We start from the raw sequence: 7,261 nt of genomic DNA on the forward strand, positions 1-7,261 counted from the left end.
CTATATCCGGTACAGCTGTGAGAGCTTTGCTCTTAACTGCCATTCCACTAAGAAATTAAAAAGCAATTTTCCTTTGAAGTCCTGGGGACTTTTATTCTTCATTTGAGATTACAGTTTGAGGTCAAAAAAAAAAAAAAGAGAGAGAGACACAAAGAATTCACAAACACGCACGCATTAGACTTGGTAAAATTCCATCCTCCACGTTCCCATTTTAAATTGCGCGAAGGCGCAGATGGTTTCCAGCTTGACCAGGCTGAGGCTGGCAGGAACTGGAGGGATTCAGCGTACGAGGTTTTCCTGAAATGGAGGCATTTTATACGTTAAGCTGATCAACACTGGAAAAAATGAAGCATGTGGACTGCCTTTAAATAATATTTTATGAAGCTTTATAGCAATAAGAACAGAACAAAGGACATGCAGAAATCAAATGGATAAACCCATGAAGAATATGTATTTTTTTAAATTTTCAAACTTGTATATTTTCCTCGTCAAGAGTTTGTAGTCTTGTCTCAATTACAGATCCATCAGGAGACAGAAACCACATAGTAATTTAGACGGGCAAGTTTACTATAAAGATTTGATTAAAATGGGGGGTTAGAGTAACACAGGATTGGCTAGGAAGAAATGAAAGACCTCCCAAGAGTGTGGCGTAGCAGAGACAGAAGCAGCAGCCATGCCCCTAGCCCCTTCCTCAGGGCGGAGACAGAGCGCTCATGGAAGTCCCCCCACCAATGCCAGGGCCGAGGGGTTCAGCCCTGTAGGACACGGCACAGCCACATCTCACCGGGTGGCAGACAAGTTGTCATGGTGTCACATCAGTAGAACTTGCTAGAAATCAGCCCTCTATAACTTGCTGGAAGTGTGTTCTCAGGAGTGGTTCATGAAGTTGGTTCATGAGAAGGTGTCCTGGGGAATTACTGGCTACTGCAGGAGCCTGCCAGCAGGACGCCCCAGAGCCAGGAGGGAAAACCCCCTCCTCTGGCAACATCTCTCCAACAGCCTCACTGACAAATATTGTGCCAGCTGGCAAGGGGGACATATATAAAGTGTCCATGAAGGCTCAACGTGGAGCTCGGAGTCAATAAATCAACAGCTGACCCAGTCCACCCCTTTTGTACATATACCCTCCTACACAATTCCAACTGCCCTATAACAACAACAAATTTCTATATTTCTTCCTAACAAAATACAGCCGTGTGTCTTAGAGGTGAGGAAATCCTTACCCTTTCCCTGAGAGGAAGAGACATAGCACCCCACCAACTGCATCGGTCGTTGGCTGGATTAATCTTTCTTTACGTTCAGTCACCGTCTCACTGGGGCTTGTTGCATAGATTATGAAATTAATTTCCAACAACTTATATGTAAAAGAAACATGGGGAAGAGAGTGCAGAGCAGTTAGCACATAGAAAAAATACATATGGGGCGCCTGGGTGGCACAGTGGTTAAGCGTCTGCCTTCGGCTCAGGGCGTGATCCCGGCGTTATGGNCGCAGAGCAGTTAGCACATAGAAAAAATACATATGGGGCGCCTGGGTGGCACAGCGGTTAAGCGTCTGCCTTCGGCTCAGGGCGTGATCCCGACGTTACGGGATCGAGCCCCACATCAGGCTCCTCCGCTATGAGCCTGCTTCTTCCTTTCCCACTCCCCCTGCTTGTGTTCCCTCTCTCACTGCCTGTCTCTATCTCTGTCAAATAAAAAAATAAAATAAAATCTTTTTTAAAAAAGAAAAAATACGTACATATAAGCAAATGGAAAATATGCAAAGTGGATGCCAAGTGCCTACAGTCCTTGTTTTGTAACTGTCATGAAGCCATGTCGGTGTTTATGGCTTCTTTCTTCCACTGTTTCGTGTTTCCCTTGCCCTCAGCCGGCACCTGGGCTGCTCTGGGTTCTCGACATGGTGGAGGAGCCCAAGCCTTCATTCCCAAAGGATCTGAGTTCTTCATCATCCTGCTTTTTCTGAGGGAGGAGGGGGAGCCTTTCTCTAGTTTTCCATTAAAATCTACTGTTGGTTAGTTCTTCCATAGAGGCTTAGAGGCACTCAGAAAATGCCCTGGGTCCCAGCCCCATGGTCCTCTGCGCCCCCAATATTTGGTAGCAACCCCATATCCTCTCAGTCATCAGAGGCAATAACGCAGCCATTAGACTTCCTTGCTTTTCAGCTGTGGGTCCAGGGGTGTCAGGACCTCACAGTGGCCGTACGAAGTGGACATCTCCTTCTCCAGTTTCGTGGAGTCATTATAATGTCACTTGACGGAGCCGTTCTCACCTNGGCTGTGGGTCCAGGGGTGTCAGGACCTCACAGTGGCCTACGAAGTGGACATCTCCTTCTCCAGTTTCGTGGAGTCATTATAATGTCACTTGACGGAGCCGTTCTCACCTGGGAACCTAAGACCTCCAAGCCAGCAGGGCCCCAAGCGCCAGGATGGCAACGTGATTCTTGGACCCACGCATCCTGGCTGTAAGGTCTCTGTTCAAAGTGTGGGGAGCATCCCGCAAGCAAGAGCCCCGCCTGTCAACACTATGTCATGGAGCTCCTGGAGGATTGCAAGCGGAGCAAGACGCCGGGAACGATTCCAGTTCATAATGTTGTTCACTCGGTGTTGATTTATTTTCAAACATTTCCCCCCTCCAAACACTACTGCACATCAGAGGAAAAGCTGAAAGGACCTCTGTGCCAGGCTACGTTTATTGTCCTTTATCATCATAATCCCACCTGGCAGGTAAGTGTTAACGTCCATAGTTTGCAGAAGTCCCAAAGTCTCTGAAATTAACTTATTATTTCTGCGAGCATAATTTATGTCACAACCTGAAAAAAAACAGAAAATAAGAGAAGGAAAAATGAGGTCAAATTTTAGTATGCAGTGTAACAACTCCAGACTTCGGGAGGCCTTTTCTTTTATGAGTCATGCAAGCCCTCCTGACCACCACGTCTCCAAGCAGCCGTTCCCGGGAGTGGTTTTTCTGGCAGGGATTCGAGTAAAACATATGTGGGCCAGGCTTCCACCGCCACCATGGGCCCTGGAGACGTCCGATCTCCAGAGCCTGATAATTCCCCCAGAGAAAAGTGTTTCTCGTTCTGTTTTCCCCAAGAGGTTAAGGAGGAGGAAGTCAGGAGGGGGAAGAGAGGGAGAAGGCAGGCATGTTCGCTTTCTCAAGCACATCTGTACACCGCTGATACCCCCCTCTCTGGGAGATCGGGTCACTTCGTAAGAACCGCAGGGCTGTTTGCGTCCCAGCCTCGGCCCGTTGGAGACCAGAGCCTGTGTGAGTCTGCCGGTTGCCTGCTCGCTCGGGGCTCCCACGCCGCACCCAGTTACCTGCGCCGTACTTTCCACGGACGCGGGATAGAGCTGTGCATGGCTGGCTCTTCCAGGAGGACTTGAAACAAAATGATTAAAAGTGGACATAAGGTGAAGTGGGGGCCAAAGAGAAGCGGCTGCCAGACTAACACCTTTAAAAAAAAATGCATGGTTTGGGGCGCTGTGAAATTTGAAAGCAAGAAAACAGGAAAACCACCTATAGTTTGTTCCAAAACCATGTTTGGGGAGACGCCACAGCAGAGGGACAGAGGCTAGAACGGATGCAAACCCAACCTGTCGACCGTTCTGTCCCACAGAGATAGACCAAGCCCTTCTCTTTCACGCAAAGAGCAAATGGGGCACCTGCTCTGACTCTGGGCGAGGGTCCTCTGAAGCTGTGGCCCGCTGGAGGGGCAGGGAGAACCCAGGATTTACTCACTCCCCACTGGGTGAACACAGATCATACCACGTGAGTAGAGGAAGAGCAGACGCAGAGGGGGGGCTCGTGTGGCTGAGACCGCAGAAGCACAACTGCTTGGGACCAGTGTCCCTCCCACCCCCCAAGGGCGAGCAGCTCTGGTGGGAGGCGCGGGGCAGGAGGAGCTGGGGAACTCTTCCATGGCCCGCAGATTCGATGCCCACTTGCACACAGCTCGGTTTCTAGGACGGAAGGTGACAAATCAACTCATTTTAGAGGTTATTATTTCGAAATAAAAGGATTAAAGTGAGTTCTTCTAAAAGTCCTCCATTACACATGCTTACCATCATTTGTAACAGTGAAAACTGCAGAAGACTCAACGTGTTTAAATGAATTATGATCTCTAGAATGAAATATTAGACAGAAATTTAAAACCATAGTTTAAAAGCATAACCTTTACACCTGGTACCCAAATCTTGGTTTCTAAAGTATCCTTCAATAAAAGGAACCAGTGCTCCCTGGAGAAATGGGGGATTCTTAGGGCTGGGGCAAGAAATATACAAAATGAGCGTAGGTCATCCTGTAGTGACAGGAAATAAGGAAATGCTCAAAACATAAAAAGGGGAAAAACAAATGAATGAGCAAGAGTGGCTTCCTTCCAAAGAGTGCAGTGTGCCAAGCGGGGGGAGAGGGTGGAAAAGAGTAACTTTACAGTTACTGACACACACGACCTCAGCCATGTGATCAAGGTCAACTTCGACAATAATCAGTCATGTTGAGAGTGTGCACCCTGACATGCTATGATGAGACCACACTGTTCCTCTGTCAGCTTCCTCTCAAAAACACAGAACCCCAGTCAAATCAAGAGAACAACATCAGACAAACCCCAAACGGGGGACATTCTACAAAGTACCTCATCAACACCGCTCAGAACGGACCAGGCCCTCAAAGGGATCGAAAGAAAACAGACAAGGGAAGTCTGAGGACCTGTCATAACTAAGAGGAGCCTAGGGAGACCTGAGGAGCCCATGTCCTGTGGGATCCTGGCGGGGAGAAGGGGCTTTAGGGAAAGACGGAGGAGATCTGAATACAGTGTGGGCCTCCGTTAATTCCAGGGTAGTAATATTAGCTCATTAGCTGTAACAAGTGTCCCATACTAACCGAAGAGGCCAACCTGAGAAGGAACAGGGCAGAGGGTACATAGGACTTAATGTGCTGTTGCCGTGAACTGATCTCCTTAAAATTCATACGTTGGAGCCCTAACCCCAATGAGACGGTATCACTGTGTCTGTAGGAGGCGATTAAGTTAAATGAGGTCATAAAGCTGGAGACCACGTCCAAAAGGACTGTGGCCTTAGAGGAAGGTGAGCTCATGCTCTCCCTCCCTGCTACACGGGGACGCAGCCAGAAGGTAGTCATGTAAAAGCTAGAGAAAGAGCTTTTGGCAGATCCAGCCACAGCACCTTGATCGCAGGCTACAGCTTCCAAAATCATGAGAAAATCAATGTGTGTCGTTTAAGACCCCTGGTCCGTGGTGTTTGTCATGGCAGCCTGAGCGGACTTAGCTAGCTTCACAACTTCTCTATAAATCGAAGACTGTTCTAAAACTTGAAGTTTAGCTTTTAAAAAATATAAGCTAATCAACCCTTTTTTTTAATTTGACAGGAGTCCAAGGATGGTCATAACTCTTGTCTTTCCAGTTAGCCATTTGCCAGACCTTTACCCGTAGTGTCAGAAAATCAGTAATTGCCCTTATAAGCCCCCACCTCCAAACTGACCAAGATTCTGGAGGTCAGCTCTGTCCTAGCTCTGCTTCCAAACCCCAGGTGGAAAGAGCCGGAAAGTCCGTGAGTATCTGGAATGCTCTTGATGTCCTAGGTTTCGCTGTTGGACACTGGCAGGCATCACTCAGGGAAGCTTGTTGCTGGTCAGGACGCTCTTGCCCACCCATATCCCTTCCCAGGCCGCTGTGGGGATGCTCACTTGGTTCCCAGGTTTAAACGTGGTCCACACTCACTCCTTCTGCCGTGGTTCCTCAAGGTGCCACACCAGCCCCGAGCAGCACAGTGGGCTCCTGGGGGGCTTCTGAGTAGATAGCCTGTCCACGCAGGACCCCGTGCTCCTCCAGAAACCCTGGTCCCAGCAGCCACAACGCCCGGTGTTGGGGGCCAGGCAGGAACATTAATAAAGGGACCTGAGAAGAAGGAAAGGCACGGCGGAAGAACAAACTGAAATGTCCGTGTTACCGAACAACCTCATAGTAAGGACTTGATTTTAAAGTCGAAACTGGCAAAATGCAAATGAAGGAGAGAAACAGTCTTTGACCCGATTGTTTATTTGAAATGTGCTACTTCCTTGATGTGCAATAAAACTCTTAAATTTCTTTTGTGCTCAAGTGTCGGTAGCAGCCCTCGCGTTTACCATTGCTTCTGGGCGTGCGAGTAACCTACACAGGGTGGGTTTTCTACCAATGTAACGACAGAATTCTGGTATTCCAAAATCATCCGTTGAGATCTCAGGTTTCGTTAGGTATCTACAGGTTCCTATGCTAAATGCGATGGCAGTTCGATAACTTGTATTAACAGCTCCCACTCCCATGGCCATTTAAGTGAGCAAGGCAAAACGAGCAAGGGTAGGCCGTATTCATAAAGCTTGACCACAAAATATCTTCTTTTAAATAACAGCTTTCAGCTCTGCAATTTGAGGGCTGTCATTTAGGCTGAGCCAAGGAAAATGGGCCATATCATTCCGAGTGAGTTTCCCAAAGACAATCTCGGACATGAGCTGAATCACGGACTGATGTACCAACTTGGCAGAGAAAGAAAAATACCCCAAGCATGAGAGAGACTGTCGACTTTATGGGAAAGCTATCTTGATTCCAAGGTTGTTACCGGGGAGGGATTTTTCCATGTAAGACCTTACCTTTTCAGTTTAAAACACCTTTTTTGGCACCACACGCTGGCTAGAGCACCTGACCTTCCCACAACACAGCCAACAAGGGCACGGCCCAGCCAAGTGCACGGGCCCCGGGGAGCTGCCAGCAGGTTCAACCCAGGCGGGCGGAAGTTTTGCTGAGTTAGTTCTTTATCCATCACATGTCCTGCTTCAGCACAGCGCGGTGTGACGGGCAACCCACGTCCTGTGTTGGAGATGCACTGCCGTTTTGGAGCGAACATCTTGGGTGGGTAACAAGGCCAGCGTTTGAAGCAACTGTCGAAGGAGCCTAGCCTGTGGTCACTATGTTATTTTGACTTGTCTACGTCAGACCTGATGATGTCTCTATTTCAGAGTAAGTCACTTCTCAGGTATCTGGGCTTTCTTGCACAATAGGGAAGCAACGTCTTGGTTTCCCGAAGATTCTCCCAGACACCTGGAGCATTATTTCTGCCTGGATTCTCACCATTTACAAGAAGATGATGCTGCAAATGATTAACTGGTCTTACTTTTCCTTAGAACTTGGCCTCTAAGTTCTTGGCTATGACAGCTCTAGGCTGAACAGCAGGCCAGTTAAATGCACATGTTTAAAGACTCTGTTCCATCA

The 7,261-nt window shown here is 48.3% G+C and overlaps 1 long non-coding RNA gene across 1 annotated transcript; it reads right to left on the reverse strand.

Moving 5' to 3' along the window:
* Positions 1–1,632: 1,632 nt before the first annotated feature.
* LOC117796573 lies at positions 1,633–3,440 on the reverse strand. The gene is made up of 3 exons (XR_004621141.1): positions 3,321–3,440; positions 2,381–2,809; positions 1,633–2,269 (listed from the first exon to the last, which is right to left on the reverse strand). It is a non-coding gene; the product is annotated as an uncharacterized LOC117796573 (long non-coding RNA).
* Between the last annotated feature and the right edge of the window lie 3,821 nt (positions 3,441–7,261).

This window comes from Ailuropoda melanoleuca, chromosome 2, assembly GCF_002007445.2.
Source record: "Ailuropoda melanoleuca isolate Jingjing chromosome 2, ASM200744v2, whole genome shotgun sequence".
Lineage (NCBI taxonomy): Eukaryota > Metazoa > Chordata > Mammalia > Carnivora > Ursidae > Ailuropoda > Ailuropoda melanoleuca.